Source organism: Lygodium microphyllum, chromosome 26 (assembly GCF_053477565.2).
Source record: "Lygodium microphyllum isolate KBCC chromosome 26, Lygodium_microphyllum_v1.1.10, whole genome shotgun sequence".
NCBI lineage: Eukaryota > Viridiplantae > Streptophyta > Polypodiopsida > Schizaeales > Lygodiaceae > Lygodium > Lygodium microphyllum.
In genome coordinates this window covers 70,894,070-70,915,010 of record NC_141160.1, presented here as the reverse complement: position 1 = coordinate 70,915,010, position 20,941 = coordinate 70,894,070, and the positions used below count along the sequence as shown (strand labels likewise).

General features: G+C 43.8%; 1 pseudogene; it reads right to left on the bottom strand.

Moving 5' to 3' along the window:
• Window positions 1–467: 467 nt before the first annotated feature.
• On the bottom strand, window positions 468–1,349 carry LOC148013388 (agmatine hydroxycinnamoyltransferase 1-like; annotated as a pseudogene).
• Window positions 1,350–20,941: the final 19,592 nt, after the last annotated feature.

Genomic DNA, 20,941 nt, shown 5'->3' with positions numbered 1-20,941 from the left:
CCTAAGGAGATTTGTAATGTTGGAACATGTGAGCTACATAGCCTGATTGTTTGTCACATTGGTGCAAATAGTAATATTTTCAATAAATTCGTGCATGTGAGATCATACTACACAAAATTAGAACTTGCAAGTTGGCTATTGTTGCAAGCTGCCAATGAAAATGATCTAAATAGCAAAGCATTGAAGGTCATGCTTAGTGCAGATAAGTCTCCACATCAACGTGTTAAGAATGATGAGTCCAAGTATATGCCATGATGAAAACCCAATTGATCTCATGCTTTATGTATTTGGATACTCAAAATAATGAGTCCAAGTGTATTGCATTGTAAAGGTTCCATTTTTTTTTTTGGATAATAAGGAAAAAGAAAACTCTTCTTATATTGTGTGCATGTTTTACTAGGAAAATCTATCACACCCTAGATGAAAATGACCAGAGAGCTGAATGTTTCCTTTTCCAAGAAAGACTATCATTGATCAAATTGGTAGCAAATGGGCTCAACCTTAGCCATGTCTCATGGAAATAGACTTAGTACAATGTTGATGCTGCTATCCTTGGTCTGGACCAAGATCACAAGACCCTCAAAGAAAGGAATGAAGGGGTTTTTTACAAGCATGGGGGTCCCAAACCGAAAATCCAACTTATACAAAGGTAGGTTAACCCAACTAGTCACAATCAAGTTGGGTGTCATCACTTTCTTAAGAGTTCTGCCTATTTGCATATAGGATTTTTCTACTAAAGTTCCACAAAGTTAAAAGCCAAGTAGACATAGTCACTGGCAATGTTCTTTATGCTAGCCTACATAAGGTTTACATCAAAGAAAAGTGGTTGTCTAAGATCTCTTTGATAGTGGCCTAGGGCATGCGAGGCATGGCATATCACAGTGCCAAAATAATCATTTGGAAGGGGGGATTAAGGCATTTTTGTGCATTAATAAGCACAAGAGCCCTTGTCTCCCCTCTTCATTCTCTAATCCTTGAGCTTTTGTGATGCATTTCCACAGATGTGCTAGCAAGCTCTCAAAGGTAGTGTATGTGACACCCTCACCAGCACCCTTGATAGCTTGTGCCTTGATATTTTTCAATAACTCAACATTGAAACACAATTTTTTAGTAGCCAACTCAGAATCATACACTTTGCCTACTCCATTGGATTTGGTGTAGGTCTCTAATACTCAACATGTGCCAATTTCGAGCATGGGGGATGATATTATCTTGACATCAAGGTCAAGTGATTGTGCAAAGGAGAAAATTCTATCGATAGCCCTAATAGTGAGTGCCCATGCATCCATGAAGCCACTTGGAGCCTCCCCATTTGCTAGCTGATGATGGCTCACCATACCTGTGGTCATTCCCTTGCATGTAAATCCTATCAACTGCAAAATCCATCAAATGCACTCAAAAGACAATGGGAATGTTGCTATGCATATGCATTGTATGACATGGAAGTTGTGAGGATGAATGTCACATATAGATCACATGCGAGTAATGCATTGTACTTTTTTGTTAGCATAAGGAAATGCAATATTTGCTATATCTGAACATGCTAACATTACTAGACATGAGGACAAGCCAATTTTACCACACATAAACATAATAGTTGGAGATGGTGGAAGGTAGATTGATGCTAATATGATGTTAGATGTTAGGAATACATTCAACACATGGTGATGATCAATATGATCATGGCATAATAACAATACATGACTATAGAAATGGTGGGACATAATGGGATGCAAGGTAATGAGCGGCGACTGATCGCGCGCCGCGACAGGACAGGGGGCAATAGGTTTTCTCTTCCGCCTCAAGAGAGGCGAAGGTAGGAAAGGAGGACTAGCCAGCTGAGTTGAGCTGCTATCTTACTCCCCTTTTGAAGTTGTTGGTGCCATCAGATTTGTCATTAGAGCTACGAATCAGAAGCTACATTCTCTCATCTCCTCTAGTCTATGCTCAAGTATTCTCAGCAATTCTCAGCCATGGGTATAAACCTACAAGGAAAACACTCCTCACCAAGAATAAGAATCCATACTCTCATAAAACACAAGAGAGAGGCACATAGGAAATTGGGAAATTCTTCCATCCTCACCCTCACCCTCACCCTCTTCCTCTTCCTCACTCTCCATAAAATCTACCATTGAAGCATAAGAGAAAGAAACAAGAATAAGAAGGCAAGTGTTGTACCAAAATGAGGAGGGGGAAATGAAGTGTGACATGAGAAGATAAAGGAATAGAGAGGTTGTAACCACCTCAACCTCCCACCTCCCCAAATCACCTGACAAGCCTCTTCCTTTCCCTTTCTTGATATTATAAAATTAAGTTTCATACCCTTCAATTTCTGGAATGGGACAAAAGGTGTTTAACCATCCTTTTCCTTTCATATTTTAAATTGTGAGCCTTTGGACCCACACTTTTACATTGCTTCATATTTGATTTTTTTACAACATGGTACAAAAGCAAAATGCATTCTTTTCAAAAGATGTTCCCATGTTTAGCACATCTTGGTGCCTTTATTTGCACAAATTTTCTGATTATTAGTCACATAGTGCTGCATATCCTTTGGTCAGTCTAGTATCTATTTACCTTCCTCATAGAAAAAGTGGGACATGTAAATAGCACTCCCAAGTACGCATATGAATCCACATGCCAATTCCTCCTATCCATATGTGAGTTTAGGTGCTAATCTCCTAACCCACTGTGGTGTAGTGTTAAACACCATCACCCTAGTTTTATCGAGGTTCATTGAGAACCCACTAACTAGTGCATAAGAACGTAGTGCATCCATGTGTCTTTGTAGTCCTTACGGGGAGTTAGCTATCAATAAATATCATGTGCATATAAGAGGAGAGGTATCCAAGTGCTATCTAGTGGAGTTCCTCTACACCCTCAAAATATGTAGTCAGTAATCCCATCAATGTATAGGCCAAATAGTATTGAAGAGAGGGGTCATCCTTGCTTTTCCCCAATGGTGGAGTGAACAAGAGCTAAAAGGCCCTCGGGTGTTTGTACTCTACTAACAACTCTCTCATATAGGGACAAAATCCCCCAACTAAGCTCTTTAGGAACTCCAATACCATGTAGTTTGTGTATCAATCTATCCCTCAAAACTGTGTCAAATGATTTGCAGAAATCCACCAAGCAACAATAGATCCATTGGCCATGAGCCATGCCCTCCTCAATGATCACTCTGAGTGTAAGGATGTGATCCAATGTAGAGTAGCCTTTTCTAAAGCTAGCATGTCCCTATGCTCAGAGCCCCTGCATCTTTGCCCATTTTCTTAGCTCTTGCTCAAGGATGGGGGCATATAACTTATCTAGTGTGTGTCCAACCATAATAGTCCAATAATTGCTAGGTAGAGTGGGATCTCCTAACTTGATGATATGTATAATTGTGTTTGTACTCCAACTCTCTAGGAGGCCTTCACATATAGCTTGTATGTAAGCTAGGAACTTTGCTACCAAGTCTCTATCATGAATCAAGTGCTTAGCTAGTAATCCATCATGGTCATGTGCCTTACCTTTGCTAAGTTTGTCAATAGCCTCATGAACTCTCTGTAAAGGAGGTGGTGCTCTTTGGGCATGGCTCAAGTGGATTAGGGAGAGGAGGCTAGCCTATTACTATGTAGAGGCTAGCTACATACTACTCTCATGTATTTGGTGGTGTGATGGGCATGGTTGGACAATACTCTCTAAGAAGCCAGGATGCCTCTCTAGAATCCTAACTTAGGAATAGTTGGTATAAGTATCTCTTCAATTAGGCTAGAAATTCTCACTTCCTCCATTGTATGAGACATCTAATGATCAGCTATGCTTGCCTATGAGTAGTTGATCCCAATGCTACTTTTCTTTGGAAGTGAGTTCTGGTCTTGTGGCACTCATCATCATATTAATTGTTCAGAGGTATCACCGCGGTGGAGGCCCTATGTGTGGGACTGGAGTGTGGAAAGGCTACCCTTGTTGCTGTGTGTAGAGCCTCACTAAACTACTAGGTGAGCTCATGTAGTGGAATGTTAGGGTCTTTATCGTGTAGTAGTCGGATTAGCTCCACCTCATAGATATCCTATGTCTCTTTGGAGAAGAAGTACCTCAGATATTGGTGGGCTATATGATGGATTTGCACATTGAAAAATTGGAGATCCATAATGAAGGATAGATAAGCACGATTTATTGCTACTCCAAGGAGACATGGTGAGACTAAAAGATCCTGGATATGGAGTTTAACTATTAGTGGAGAAAGTACATAGTCTACCAAGCTAGTGTCATGTCAGTGGGGGTAACATGTGAAGGATCATAACAAGGGGTATCTAGCTAGGCCATTAAAGATGGCTAGTCCATGTCCACCAAGGCCTAGTTTAGCGGTACCTGCACTTGTCGGGCATTGTCCACCCTTCCCACTATCACCATTCCACATTCTCGGTTGGGGTTGTACATTCTCAAGAACTCTACACACTTCGTGTGGCTAGGTTCTTGTGCAAACTTCTCTAAGTACTTGTGGAAGTTGCATTGTTGCACTATTCTCCTTGCGGCTTGCTCCTTGGACACCATCTTCTAAAGGTTGTGAATGCTGCAGAATTTTAGCTGACTATAAGCTCGATTTTCCAGGCTGATGCCATACTGCGCTCTCTTCCTCCGTGTGAGAAGGGGAGTTGGCGGGCATGGTCTTGTCGCGACATCTCTCGTTCCTGTCAAGAACCATACTTTCCATTAGTGCTATAATTAATATATATACAATAATTTACTAAAAAGAAAGATTTTACTTTTTTTGAATGAAAGCATTAAGATCCAATAAAGATTATTCCCTTCAGACTTTCTATTTTTTTATTTCAATTTTTTTGTGACATTCCTCCTACATCACCAGTTTCTTATGTGTTTATTGCGCTTACTTGATATTGATTGGTTTTAATTTGATTCATCTTCACCCTACCCTCTTACCCTCTCCCCTTCTAGATTGAGAAGAATCCTTCCTAGGATCGAAGGTTAGGAGATCAAGGGCATTCAACATTCGGATACAAGGGTTACTCACGCATGAGCCAAGTATAGAATTTTGGGTTATATTCCAACTAAGCATTGGGGTCCAGAGGTAAGGGTCGGGTACTTACATGTGTGATGTAAGTGAGGAAATCCGTTAGGAAATCACCGGAATCTGTTGGGGGTAAAGGCGCCTCCGCCTAGCCGCCCGTGTATTACTACACTGACAGTCACCGCCACTGCACACTGCAGGTGGTGGGCACTCGCCACCGTCACTTTATTCTTTATTCTTTTAGTGAGAGTTTGAATAAAGGAAGGCCCGATCACACATTGTGACTATTAGAGTTCCCATTTCTTGTCTCCCTTTTTCTTACTCTTGCTCTCCCGCCATAGCTCTTGACGAGTGGTGCAAGCTTTGTGAAAGGTGAGAAGGATCGAAGCTTGCACTCGAGAGCTATGGCGGGAGAGCAAGAGCAAGAAAGAGAGAGACAAGAAATGGGAACTCCAACAATCACAATGTGTAACCGGGCCTTCCTTTATTCAAACTGTCACTAAAATAATAAAGAATAAAGTGATGGTGACGGGTGCCCGCTACTTGCAGTGTGCAATGGCGGTGACTGTTAGTGTAGTAATACAGGGGCGGCTAGGTGGAGGCACCTTTACCCCCAACAACCTCCCACTTAAAGGCAAATCTGCCCTAGTGAGGAGTGAAAAGAAAAAGAAAAAAGACAGTACAACATGTACACATGTACAACAGGATGAGGAAAGATGTCATCTCATCCCACGCCCATCAACCTCCTGAGGAAGGCAAAGCGCTCTGTAGAGAGGCTTTTCGTGAGCAGATCTGCAGGATTCTGGTCAGTCGAGATCTTGACAAGATCAACAGACTTGTCTTCAATGACCCCACGTATGAAGTGATACCTCACCTCAATGTGTTTCATCTTCGCATGGAAGACCGGATTCTTGGCTGGATTCTTGGCTGACTGAATAGCACTCATCGAATCCGAATGCAGTGTAGGGGTAGCATCAATACCAAGGTTAGCAACCAAGCGACCCAACCAAATGGCCTCCTTGCAAGCCTCAATGGCTGCAACATACTCGGCCTCTGTAGTAGAAAGGGCTATGCATTTCTGCACCTTGGACATCCAAGAAACAGCACCTCCAGCATAGGTGAATACATAGCTGGAAGTGGACTTCCTACTATCTGCATGTCCTGCATAATCAAAGTCAGTGTACCCCACGACTCATGTATCCTGGCTGCCATAGCATATGCACATATCTACAGTGCCCTTCACGTACCTCATGATACCCTTCACGACATCCCAATGCTTCTTGCTAGGTGTAGCCATATAGCATGCCACAATACCAACTGCAAATGCAATATTTGGACGAGTGGAAATCATAGCATACATAAGATTGCCCACTACGGATGCATAGGGAATCTTCGCCATCTCGGCCCTCTGCTCATCTATCTGCAGACAATTAGCCTGTGATACCTTCACATAAGAAGGCAATGGACAGCCAATAGGCTTTAGGTAGGACGCATGCGGAAGTGCTCAAGGACTTTATGAATGTACTCCCTCTGTGACAAGTAGGGGAGTCCTTGATGCCTGTCGTGTCTAATACCCATACCAAGTATGTGAGAGGCCTGTCCCAGATCTTTCATCTCAAAGCTCTTCTTGAGCTGAGCCTTAAGAGCATCTAGCTCATCATGAGATGTCCCTGCTATCAGCATATCATCCACATAGAGTACCAAAATCAATAAAGAACCATCACGGGATTTCTTCGTGTAAAGATACGGATCCATAGGACTCCTGTTGTAGCCCTGTGACTACATAAAGGCATCAAACTTATGATACCACTCCCTAGGTGCATGTTTCAAGCCATAAAGACTTTTCTTCAATTTGCACACTAGGTACTCCCTGCCAGGTTTTGCAAAGCCCTTAGGCTGATCCATATAAATCTCATCATGCAAGTCCCCATGTAAGAAAGCTGTCTTGACATCCATCTGGTATAAATCCAAGTCAAGCTGAGCAACCAAAGCCAAGACTAAGCGCAAGAGGGTGGTCATCTTAACCACAGGAGAAAAGACCTCATCAATGTCCACACCATGCTTCTACTTAAAACCCTTTGCTACCAGTCTAGCCTTGTATGCCAGCTTGGGGTATCCAGGGGTACTTTTCAGCTTGTACACCCACTTGCATGGCAAACCTTCTTGCCGTCAGGCAAGGAAACTAAATCCTAAGTCTCATTCTTATGCAAGGAGTCTATCTCAGACTGCATAGCCCTCTCCTAGGAGTGACTGTCACCCCTGCGCATAGCCTCATCATAGGTGAAAGGCTCTTCTGCATCTGTAACCAAGACATAATGCATCGAGGGTTGAAATCTATCAGGTGGACGCCTATCTCTAGTAGACCGTCTCACGGCAGGCTGTGTGGCTTGCCTAGTTGCCTATCCAACACCCTGACCATGAGCATCTACTGCAGCTATAGGCTTTCCAACTGGCTGTGCAGGAGCTCTTGGCTCCTCTTGAAATATGACCCTACGGATCTCAACAACTCTCTCAGGCTGTCTATGCATCTTGTCTTCATGGAAGACTACATCATGACTGTGGATGAATTTTTGCACCTGCGGATCCCAGAGACGATGACTCATCTCGCCTGCATCCCCATAACCAAGGAAAATGCATTTGACACTCTTAGGATCCAGCTTACTTCTCTTGTCCTCCCTGGGCACATGGCAAAATGCCTCACATCGAAAGACACGCAGATGCGCATAAGAGGGAGGTTTTCCAGTCCATACCTCCTTTGCAACCTGGAAATCCAAACCACTAAAGGGTGATTTGTTTATGACATGCACAGTTGTACTAACTGCCTCAGCCCAAAAGCTCTGTGGTAGGCCTGCGTGGCTAAGCATACTGCGTACATGCTCCTGGATGGTTCTATTCATCTGCTCAGCCAATCCATTCTGGGGGGGCGTAGGGGGTGGTCAATTGACGCTTAATACCCCTCTCATCACATAACTGCTCAAAATCACGTGAGATATACTCACCCGCATTATCTGTTCTTAGGCATTTCAGCCTATACCTAGACTGGTTCTCAACCAATGCAAGCCATATCTGAAACACAGCCAAGACATCGGATTTCAGCTTAATGGGATAAGCCGAAAATTTCCGTGAAAAATCATCTATGAACGTAACAAAATACTTTGCACCACCCATAGCCTGACAAGGCATGGGCCCACAGACATCCGAATGTACCAATGCCAAGGGCTCACTCATGCATGGCCTACCAGACTTCTTATGCACAGACCTAGTCTGCCAGCCATAAAGACAATGCTCACATGAATCAAAACATGCATAATCAAGGGGTGGTAAGTACTGCAAAGCAAAAAGCATTTTCATTCCCTTCAAAGACATATGGCCCAAACGGGCATGCCAAAGAGATATATGTGGGATAGAACCCATAGACAAAACATGATCAAGGGAAGAAGAGAATACAATCAAGGGATAGAGGCTGCTAGCCTTGACACCTCTCGCAATCACAAGTCTACCACGAGTGATCTTCCATGCAGAGTCTCCAAAAGATACATGATAACTTGTGTCATCAAGCTGCTGACATGAGAATGCGTGTCAAAGCAGGTACATGACGTATATCCTGCATAACAAAACTGCTACAAGAAGAAAACTGCATCCTAACATCACCAATGCCCACAATATCAAGAGAGCTGTCATCACCCAAGCGTACAGAACCCGAAACAGTACAGTATGAATGAAACCACTCTCAGTAATGCATCACATGAAAGGATGCACCTAAGTCCAAGAGCCAACACTGTGCATACATAGAGTGTATCTTTGTCATCTGTGAAGCACTAGAATAAGCTGGAAGGATATAATCAACATCAACATTCTCAAGTTGCATAACATTGATCTCTTTAATTTTAACACTCGACTTTACAAGCACTATGCTATGATCAGAAGACTTATCCTGCACTTTTTCTTTCCCCTTATCTTGGCACCTTTCATTGCGCAGTTCATGGCATTGTGGCCTAATATGGCCCTTTTTCCCACAATGGTGACAAGTAACATCTGCATTCTTGCCACGTGATTTGCTACTGACTTCCCATGAGACTTGGACTGAGATTTTTGAGAATCTCGTCCATGGCCACTGCCACTGCCATGCTTTCCATATCCATCATTCCTGCCTAGCTGTCATAGCATGCGATATACGAGAGGCATCCAAATTTTTACAGTTAACCTCTTCCTACAGAAGAGCACTCTCAACATCAGATAATTTCAAGGTAGTAGTAGAGGCACATAATGCAGTGCGGAATACATCCCATGACTCATTAAGAGTGCCAAGCAAGAAAAGAGGAGTGACATCTTCTGCAAAAGTGATGTCCTACGAAGTCAAGTTCTTGAGTATAGCATGGAACTGGCTCAAGTGAGCAGACATAGTCACATTCTCCTTCATGCGCAGATCTATAAGCTGCTTCAGCCAATACATTTGACTCACTGGACTTTTCTTGTCATAGAGATTCTTGATTTTATTCCATAACTGCCATGTACTCTATTCTTCCTCAAATACATTGTAATGAACCTATTTTGTGAGAGATAATACAATAGTGGACTTGCATAACTCATCAAGCTCAAGCCATTCCTCATCTGGCATAGTTGCAGGTGAATGCCCGCTCAACCTCAAAGGTTTGATCTGCGATTTCTGCACCAACACCTGCCAAATCTAGCTCTTCCAATAAGAGTAATTTGTACCATCAAGCTTAATGATGTTGAAAATAGCATAATCAGTGGACAAACTCGCCATAATGCAGACTGGAAGGCTGCAGACAATTTAAAACTGCTTGTTGTTTACTGCAGAAAATGACAAAAAAATCACCAAAATCGAGAGAAAAATGGCGAGAAAAGTGTAATCAAAGCTGCTGCCCACCAAGTACTAGTGAAAGTACATCATTTTAGAATATTTCAGCATGAAAAATCCATGTCAGTCCAGAGTTATATGCTTGTTGTAATAAATGATAACAGGATACTGTGAGAGGCAACTGCTGACCAAATCACTGCACCAAGTCAAGAAATGACAGCCAAGACATGACCAACCATAAACGGGCATAAATCAGCACTAAACAGTCATCAAGACCTTGAGCAAACACCCAAACATGTCACCAAAGCATCCGTCAGTGAGTAGGCATACCCACTGGACAATAGGGCAAAGTATACATAACATTGGCAAGACCTGACATCAGTAGGTGTATGCTCACAAGAGTGCAAAGCCCAAGCTCAGGTCAAAAGCAACTCCAAGATATTAGTGCATGAACCATGCAACATTTAAGTGCAAGAGATCTCAAAGTCTCAAGTATCTGCAAAATTCTCAAAATAGCATAAACCTCCTGCTCAATGTCGGTCAAGCATACAAGATGCTCCCACTGGCACAAAAGGCCGATAAACGACCTCAACAACTCAATCAAACCAAGTCAAAGTACCAAAGACAGGTAACCAAGGCAATGCCTCAATATCATCCAAGGTCGTAATGGAAAAATCCAAGTCGTAACGGAAAAATCCAAGTCAATGTCCAACTGCTCAAGGGAATACTCAAATGAATGTCGAGACGAGCTCAAACAACTGCCATCCACAACCAAAGCATAAAGCATTCACCAAGACATCATAACCTGTACTGGGTAGCCTAGGCATAAACCATGTCATAGATGAAATGCTAGCTGCAAAGAAGTGACAATGAAACCCGAATCGAGCTCTAATCTCAGCTCAAAAGCATTCCGGAGCATAAAAGAGACATGTGGCATAGTCCAAATACATCATGACATCATACCGAGTAGTCAGGAGCACCCCGTGACCAATAGGCATAACCCAACTGTAGCATAAATAGTTTCAGCCCTGAAGCTTCTAGCAGCATATAACCTCTATAAACTAAGCAAATGAGTGCTCAATCCAAGCTCAAATCCATAGGCAAACCATAGGTATACATTCCCGTATGTATAGGCACCAACCGGGCATAATCGAACATCAAATGCCAATACCTGTAAGCATAAAATTGAAGTAACAGGTGGCTGCCCTATTTTGGACAGATCTGGGATTGTTCAAAACAATCAATGGCTGAGCTAAATCAGCTCCAAATCCGTCTCACATAAGAGGCATAACATCCACAATTGATCCGGTATCAATAGACATCAGTAGAAGCATGACATAAGCCATAGGCATACAAATACATGCTGTCTCAGACCTAAAATCTGTTGCAGAATACTCTGTCTCAACAAAATTTGGCAAATCTGACATTACCATCGTGTCTGGAGCGTGCCCAAACCCCAACTCAAACTCTTACCTTGCCTGAATCGGGTTCTGAATACCCGAGATATGACCAAAAAAGTGATTTTTGGGCCAGATTTTGAAACATGCGCAAAAAAAACGTGAGTTGGCTGGGGGGTCTGCTGTCCCACGTGTCAACAATGGGGCCCAAAAGGAGGACACAAATGGGGGCCAAAGAAGGCCTACACCAAGCCTCAACAAGCCTTGATAGGCTGGAAGCAAGATCCAGGTGAAGGAAGCTCCAAGAGGTGTGAGCTATGGCTGCCCACAACCTGTGAAAACCCTGTTTACCTAGACCTATGGACCGAGATAAATCTCTGAAATAATGAAGCAATACCTCAATGTCAATGCCCTAATGGTGCGTCAATAGGCCGAGAAGAACCTCAGGAAGCTAGGAGTGATGGGAGCTCAAGAGAATGAGCTATGGCCGTCGAGAGAAGGATACCCAATGCGAGTGGGGAGTCGATAGAATGCTGAGAATGCCACGAGCCAAACTCAAGTGTCGGGAAGCTGAGCTCTGATACTAGTTGAAAGGTGAGAAGGACCGAAGCTTACAGTCGAGAGCTATGGCGAGAGAGAAAGAGCAAGAAAGAGAGAGACAAGAAATGGGAACTCCAATAGTCACAATGTGTGATCGGGCCTTCCTTTATTCAAACTGTCACTAAAAGAATAAAGAATAAAGTGAGGGTGACGGGGGCCCGCCACCTGCAGTGTGTAGTGGCGGTGACTGTCAGTGTAGCAATACACGGGCGACTAGGTGGAGGAGCCTTTACCCCCAATACTTCGATCCTTCTCACCTTTCAATTGGTATCAGAGCACGGCTTCCCAACTCTTGAGCCTGGCTCATGGCATTCTCAGCCTCCCATTCACTCCCCACTCGCATTGGGTCTCCTTCTTGGCAGCCATAGCTCATTCTCTTGAGCTCTTGTCACTCCTTAGCTTCTCGAGCTTCTTCCCGGCCTATTGAGGCACCATCAGGGCATTGACATTGAGGTATTGCTTCATTATTTCAGAGATTTATCTCAGTCCACAGGTCTAGGTAAACAGGGTTTTCGTAGGTTGTGGGCTATAGCTCACACCTCTTGGAGCTTCCTTCACCTGGATCTTGCTTCTGGCCTATCAAGGCTTGCTGAGGCTTGGTGTAGGCCTTCTTTGGCTCCAATTTGTGCCCCCTTTTGGCCCCATTGTTGACACGTGGGACAGCAGACCCCCCAGCCAGCTCACATTTTTTTTTGCACTTGTTCCAAAATCTGGCCCAAAAATCACATTTTTTGTCATATCTCGTGCATTCGGAACCCGATTCAGGCAAGGTAAGAGTTTGAATTGGGGTTTTGGCATACTCCGGACACGATGGTGATGTCGGATTTGCTAAATTTTGATGAAAAAATATTTTGCAATAGATTTCAAGTCTGAGACAGCATGTATTTGTATGCCTATGGCTTATGTGATGCTTCTACTGCTGTCTATTGATATCGGATCACTTGTGGATGTTATGTCTCTTATGTGAGACACATTTGGAGCTGATTTAGCTCAGCCATTGATTGTTTGGAACAATCCTAGATCTGTCTAAAACTGGACAGCCATGTGTTACTTCAATTTTATGCTTACAAGTCTTGGCATTTGATGCCCGATTATGCTTGGTTGGTGCCTATACATATGGAAATGTATGCCTATGGTTTGTCTATGGATTTGAGCTTGGATTGAGCACTGATTTTCTTAATTTACAGAGGTTATATGCTGCTGGAAACTTTAGGGCTGAAGCTATTTATGCTACAGTTGGGTTATGCCTATTGATCACGGGGTGCTCCTGGCTACTCGGTATGATGTCATGATGTATTTGGACTATGCCACATGTCTTTTTATGCTCCAGAATGCTTTTGAGTTGAGATTAGAGCTTGATTTGGGTTTGACTGTCACTTCTTTGCAGCTGGCATTTCATCTATGACATGGTTTATACCTAGGTTACCTAGTACGGGTTATGATGTCTTGGTGAATGCTTTATGCTTTGGCTGTGGATGGCAGTTGTTTGAGCTCGTCTTGACATTCATTTGAGTATTTTATTGAGTAGTTGGACGTTGACTTGGATTTTTCCGTTACGACTTAGCTTTTCCCATTGCGACCTTGGATGCTATTGAGGCATTGTCTTGGTTTCCTATCTTTGGTACTTTGACTTGGTTTGATTGAGCTGTTGAGCTCGTTTATCTGCCTTTTGAGCCAGTGGGAGCATCTTGTATGCTTGACATACATTGAGCAGGAGGTTTATGCTATTTGAGCATTTTGTAGATACTTGAGACTTTGGGATCTCTTACACTTACATGTTGCATAGTTCATGCATTGATATCTTGGAATTGCTTTTGACCTGAGCTTGGGCTTTGCACTCTTGTGAGCATACACCTACTGGTGTCAGGTCTTGCCAGTGTTATGTATACTTTGTCCTATTGTCCAGGGGTATGCCTACTCTCACTGATGGATGCTTTGGTGACATGTTTGGGTGTTTGCTCAAGGTCTTGATGACTGTTTGGTGCTGATCTATGCCCATTTATGGCTGGTCATGTCTTGGCTATCATTTCTTGACTTGGTGCAATAATTTGGTCAGTAATTGCCTCTCATAGTACCCTGCTATCATTTATTACAGCAAGCATATAACTCCGGACGACTGACATGGATTTTTCATGCTGAAATATTTTGAAATGATGTATATTCACTAGTACTTGATGGGCAGCAGCTTTGGTTACACTTTTCTTGCCATTTTCTCTCAATTTTGGTGATTTTTTGGTCATTTTCTACAGTAAACAGCAAGCAGTCTTGAACTGTATGCAATCTTCCAGCCTGCATTATGGCTAGTTTGTCCATTGATCATGCTATTTTCAATATCACTAAGCTTGATGGCACGAATTACTCTTATTGGAAGAGCCCGATTTGGCAAGTATTGGTGCAAAAATCATAGTTCAAACCATTGAGGTTCAGCGTAGCCACTTGCAACTATGCCAGATGAGGAATGGTTTGAGCTTGATGAGTTATGCAAGTCTACTATTGTATTATCTCTCACAAAACATGTTCATTACAATGTATTTGAGGAACAATAGAGTGCATGGCAGTTGTGGGATAAAATCAAGAATCTCTATGACAAGAAAAGTCCAGCGAGTCAGATGTATTGGCTGAAGCAGTTTATGGATTTGCGCATGAAGGAGAATGTGACCATGTCTGCTCACTTGAGCTAGTTCCATGCTATACTCAAGAACTTAACTTTGCAGGACATCACTTTTGTAGAGGATGCCACTCCTCTTTTCTTGCTTGGTACTCTTAATGAGTCATGGGATGTATTCCGCACTGCATTATGTGCCTCTATTGCTACATTGAAATTATCTGATGTTGAGAATGCTCTTCTGCAAGGAAGATGTTAACCGTAAGAATTTGGATGCCTCTCGTGTGTCGCATGCTATGATAGTTAGAGGTAGGAATGATGGATATGGAAAGCATAGCAGTGGCAGTGGCCGTCAAGGGATTCTCAAAAATCATGGTCCAAGTCTCGTGGGAAGTCACGTAACAAATCTCGTGGCAGGAATGCAGATGTTACTTGTCATCATTGTGGGAAAAAGGGCCATATTAGGCTACAATGCCATGAACTGTGCAATGAAAGGTGCAAAGATAAGGGAAAAGACAAAGTGCAGGATAAGTCTTCTAATCGTAGTATAGTGCCTGCAAAGTCGAGTGTTTAAAATTGAAGAGATCAATGTTATGCAACCTAAAGATGTTGATGATGATGATTATATCCTTACAGCTTCTTCTAGTGCTTCGCAAATGACAGAGATAGACTCTATATATGCATAGTGTTGGCTCTTGGACTCAGGTGCATCCTTTCATGTGACACCTTGTCGAGAGTGGCTTCATTCATACCGTACTGTTTCGAGTTATGTGCGCGTGGGTGATGACAGCTCTCTTGATATTGTGGCCATTGGTGATGTTAGGATTCAATTTCCTTCTGGCAGCAGTTTTGTTATGCAGGATGTATGTCATGTACCTACTTTGACATGTAGTCTCATGTCAGTTGGATAGCTTGATGACACAGGTTATCATGTATCTTTTGGAGACTCTGCATGGAAGATCACTTGTGGTGGTAGACTTGTGATTGTGAGAGGTGCCAAGGCTGGTAGCCTCTATCCCTTGATTGTATCCACTTCTTCCTTTGATCATGTTTTGTCTGTGGGTTCTATCCCACATGTATCTCTTTGGCATGCCCGTTTGGGCCATATGTCTTTGAAGAGAATGAAAATGCTTTCTGGTTTGTAGTACTTACCACCCCTTGATTATGCATGTTTTGATTCATGTGAGCATTGTCTTTATGGCAGGCAGACTAGGTCTATGCATAAGAATTTTGGTAGGCCACGCATGAGTGAGCCCTTGGCATTGGTACATTCGAATGTCTGTGGGCCCATGTCTTGTCAGTCTATGGGTGGTGCAAAGTATTTTGTTACGTTCATAGATGATTTTTCACGAAAAGTTTGGGCTTATCCCATTAAGCTGAAATCCGATGTCTTGGTTGTGTTTCAAAGATGGCTTGCATTAGTTGAGAACCAGTCTGGGTATAGGCTAAAATTTCTAAGAACAGATAATGGGGGTGAGTATGTCTCACATGCTTTTGAGTAGTTATGTGATGAGAGGGGTATTAAGCGTCAGTTGACCGCCCCCCACACCCCCCCCAGAATGGTTTGGCTGAGCTGATGAATAGAACCATCTAGGAGCGTATACGCAGTATACTTAGCCATGCAGGCCCACCATAGAGCTTTTGGGTTGAGGCAGTTAGTACAGCTGTGCATGTCATAAAGAGATCACCTTCTAGTGGTTTGGATTTCCAGGTTGCAAAGGAGGTATGGATTGGAAAACCTCCCTCTTATGTGCATCTCCGTGTCTTTGGATGTGAGGCATTTTGCCATGTGCTCAGGGACAAGAGCACCAAGCTGGATCCTAAGAGTGTCAAATGCATTTTCCTTCGTTATGGGGATGCAGGCGAGATGGGTTACCGTCTCTGGGATCCGCATGCATGGAAAGTCATATGTAGTCATGATGTAGTCTTCCATGAAGACAAGATGCATTCGTAGCCTGAGAGAGTTGTTGAGATCTGCAGGGTCATATTTCAGGAGGAGCCGAGAGCTCCCGCACAGCCAATTGGACAGCCTACAGCTACAGTAGACACTCATGGTCAAGGTGTTGGACAAATAGCTGGGCAAGCAGCAGAGCCTACCGTGAGATGGTCTACTAGAGATAGATGTCCACCTGATAGATTTCATCCCTCGATGCATTATGTCTTGGTTACAGATGCAGGAGAGCCTTTCACTTATGATGAGGCTATGCGCAGGGGTGATAGTCACTCCTGGGAGAGGGCTATGCAGTCTGAGATAGACTCCTTGTGCATAAGAATGACACTTGGGATTTGGTTTCCTTGCTTACGGGCAAGAAGGCTTTGCCATGCAAGTGGGTGTACAAGCTGAAAAGTACCCCTGGACACCCCAAGCCGGCATACAAGGCTAGATTGGTAGCAAAGGGTTTTAAGTAGGAGCATGGTGTGGAATTTGATGAGTTCTTTTCTCCTATGGTTAAGATGACCACCTTGCGCTTAGTCTTGGCTTTGGTTGCTCAGCTTGACTTGGATTTATACTAGATGGATGTCAAGACTGCTTTCTTACATGGGGACTTGCATGATAAGATTTATATGGAGTAGCCTAAGGGCTTTGTAGAACCTTGCAGGGAGCACCTAGTGTGCAAATTGAAGAAAAGACTTTATGGCTTGAAGCAGCCACTTAGGGAGTGGTATCATAAGTTTGATGCATTTATGTAATCACACGGCTACAACAGGAGTGCTATGGATCTGTGTCTTTACACGAAGAAAGCCCGTGATGGTTCTTTATTGATTTTGGTACTCTATGTGGATGATATGTTGATAGCAGGGACATCTCATGATGAGCTAGATACTCTTAAGGTTCAGCTCAAGAAGAGCTTTGAGATGAAAGATCTGGGACATGCCTCTCACATACTTGGTATGCGCATTAGACGTGATAGGCATCAGGGACTCCTCTACTTGTCACAAAGGGAGTATATTCATAAAGTCCTTGAGCGCTTCCGCATGCAGGACGTAAAGCCTATTGGATGTCCATTGCCTTCTTATGTGAAGGTATTACAGGTTGATTGTCTGCAGACAGATGAGTAGAGGGCCGAGATGGCCAAGATTCCCTATGCATCCATAGTGGGCAGTCTTATGTATGCCATGATAGCCACTTGTCCGGATCTTGCCTTTCCAGTTTGGTGTTGTGGCACGCTATATGGCTACACTTGGCAAGAAGCATTGAGATGCCTTGAAGGGTATCATGAGGTTCCTGAAGGGCACTGCAGATATGTGCATATGCTATGGAAGCCAGGATACAAGAGTCGTGGGGTATACTGACTCTGATTATGCAGGACATGCAGACATTAGGAAGTCCACTTCTAGCTATGTATTCACCTATGATGGAGGTGCTGTTTCTTGGATGTCCAGGGTGCAGAAATGCACGGCCCTTTCTACTACAGAGGCCGAGTATATTGCAGCCACTGAGGCTTGCAAGGAGGCCATTTGGTTGGGTCATTCGGTTTGCTGACCTTGGTATTGATGCTATCCGTACACTGCATTCGGATTCTATGAGTGCTATTCAGTTAGCCAAGAATCTGGTCTTCCATGTGAAGACGAAACACATTGAGGTGAGGTATCACTTCATACGTGGGGTCGTTGAGGACAAGTCTGTTGATCTTGTCAAGATCTCGACTGACCAGAATCCTGCAGATCTGCTCACGAAAAGCCTCTCTATAGAGAACTTTGCCTTCCTTAGGAGAGATGTTGGAGGTAAAGGCCCCTCTGCCTAGCCACTTGTGTATTACTATAGTGACAGTCACCGCCACTGCACATTGTAGGTGGCGGGCCCCGTCATCGTCACTTTATTCTTTATTCTTTTAGTGACAGTTTGAATAAAGGAAGGCCTGGTTACACATTGTGACTGTTGGAGTTCCCATTTCTTGTCTCTCTCTTTCTTGCTCTTGCTCTCCTGCCATAGCTCTCAAGTGCAAGGTTCGATCCTTCTCACCTTTCAGAATCGACGCGGATAGCGATGTGGAGCTCTTCTTTAGTCAGGAGATGATCAAGATATGGGTGTCCTTTGACATGCTCTTCCATGGGTCGGCCACAAAGAGTGGTTAGCACTCTATATGAGGTGGGTGCGACATAGGTTGGGTCATACTCCGATGTCTTGATTGCACAGCGCTGCTCAACATTGGTCATGATTTGACATCCTTCGAGTTCCCACTGTAATCGCAGAGTGTACCAGTTTCGTAAAAATGGGGAGTCGGTGTCAGTTAACGCTTTCAGCTCCTTGACTTCTTTGTCAGTGTGATGGAAGAAGCCACACGCTTATCGTAAGACGTAATGAGGCATTGTTTGATGGCTTGTTCTCTTGATATCTCAGTCCGTAGCAACTCTACAGAGCCGAGTGGGGTGTTTTGACAAATGTGAATTTGAATGTTTCCTAGGAATAAGGCATCGTGCGAACTTTCGTCGCTAAAGGCTCTTGCAGCATGCCTAAGTCCAAGCGGTCATAACTTAGAGCCAGTGACATGAATGTGGCATCTAAGCGTCTAAGACAAGCAATAACGTCATCCCCTGTGTCTTTGGCTAGGTCTGCGGCTAGAGTTAAATGATTTCCGCTCATAAGATGGTTTAAGGCCCGCAGGTGGCTAGGGTTTTATGGGGCTAGGAAGCTCGACGGCAGATGGTGGTAGTTGTCCATGAAGCAGTGGTTGAGTCTCCTGGATAAGTGTCAGATTAGTAGCTGCTACTAGATGGGCTGCTACACTTGGATTGGGTTTGGCAAGTCTTATCAGCATTAGCAGGGGTTGAAGGGGGTAACGTTGTTGGGGGTTTGGGCTGATAGCCTTGCTCAACTCTTCTGAGCTTATGCATGGGTGAGTTGGTAGGAGGCAGGTTCGAGAAGCATTGTGGCTTCTGGTTTTGAGGTTCCATGGGGCTCCGGGTGATTAAGCATGAGGGTGGCATTTGAGTGATGCCATGGGCTGTTCTAACCTTAGGGATCCATAGTTAGGCATTTCCCTCATAGTAGCCTCTAGTGCGCAAGAGGGCTTTAGGAACCCATCTTGGCTTGATCATACTTTGATTTCTGTTGTTGGGCCTTAGCTTTTGTCGCTGTGAGCAACAGCTCGTGAGACTTGGTGGATGGTGGTTGAGCACTACCCCCCTCCGTAGACTTGGCTACGACTATTTCTACCAGTGGCATTGCAGACTTTAATGGGGTCACGTAGCCCTTGCTGAAGGCTATAACAATATGGATGTTGCCTATGGCGAGGTGGATGCACTACGACTCATAATCGACATTGCAGTGAGTTTGCTTCTTGAAGGTTCGCCCTAGCAGCGACTCTATGCCTGCATCTTTAGTGTTTGACAACACGTAAAAGATAATTGGTACAATCTTAGACTCAATAGCAATAGCAGCCCTACACTTGTCGAGAGAAGTGCGTATGAGCGGCCCCCATATGGGTTTAATTGGGCATTAGTGGGCTGTAGTGGTAGTTTACCAAGTTGGGTCTAATGATTATGAGTTAAGACATTGAAGTCTGCTCCCTCATAGATCAAGGCATTGAAAGCGCATATTTGCTTGCCAGTGACCGTGATGTGGAGGTATGCGGGTTCTACAGCTTCCTCATCCTCATCATCAATTTCTGTGATTGTGGTGACTTGTACCGTGATAGGGGATTCGAACATTGGTAGCTCATGCAGCGGATGCGTGGGAGGGTAGTACTTCTTAATGTGACTGCCATTAAAGAAGTCTATGGCCTCGCGGTTTAGAGTCTCTAGCTCAACGTTGCCAGTTCAGCTGATTGCACGAACTTTGAAAGGCCTAAGACCTCTAAATTTCATTTTCTGCTTGTGTCCTTTAACTTAGTACAAGAGCACTAAGTCGCCCTATTCAAAGTCGTGTTGTTTGACATGCTTATCAAAACAACTCTTGTGTCGTGCCTTCTCGCATATGAGTGCATGAGTGGCTAGAAGGCATATTTCTAAGAGGCGTTCAAGTTCGACTAGGCATTGCATCCATGCCTCCTTCCCTTCCCACTGTTCTTGAAGTGCTATTCTCAAGCTAGGAACAAAGAACTCTACTAGTAGAATTACCTCAGTCCTATAGGATAACCTAAAGGGAGTCTGGTCAACAACCATTTTATAAGTTGTACGGTAAGCCCACAAGGCTACCATCAGCTTGTTATCCCAGTCACTGCGCGAAGCAGAGACTACTTTGGACATGACATTTACAAGGATCTTATTTGTGGATTCTGCCTATTCGTTTGCCTGAGGGTAGTATGGAGAGGATTTTCAATGGATGATCAGAAAGGTGGATAGAAGATGTGCTATCACTTTATTGATGAAGTGCATGCCCTTCTGGACACTGACTAGTTTGATGGGGTAGCCGAATCGTGAGATCATCTATTCCCATAAGAACTTAGCAGTCGTTCTAGTATCATTCTTTTGTATCGTTCTCACTTCTGCCCATTTCGTTAGGTAGTCCGTGGCCACAATTATGTATTTGGCCTGCAAGTACTGTGCTGCACGACTAATGG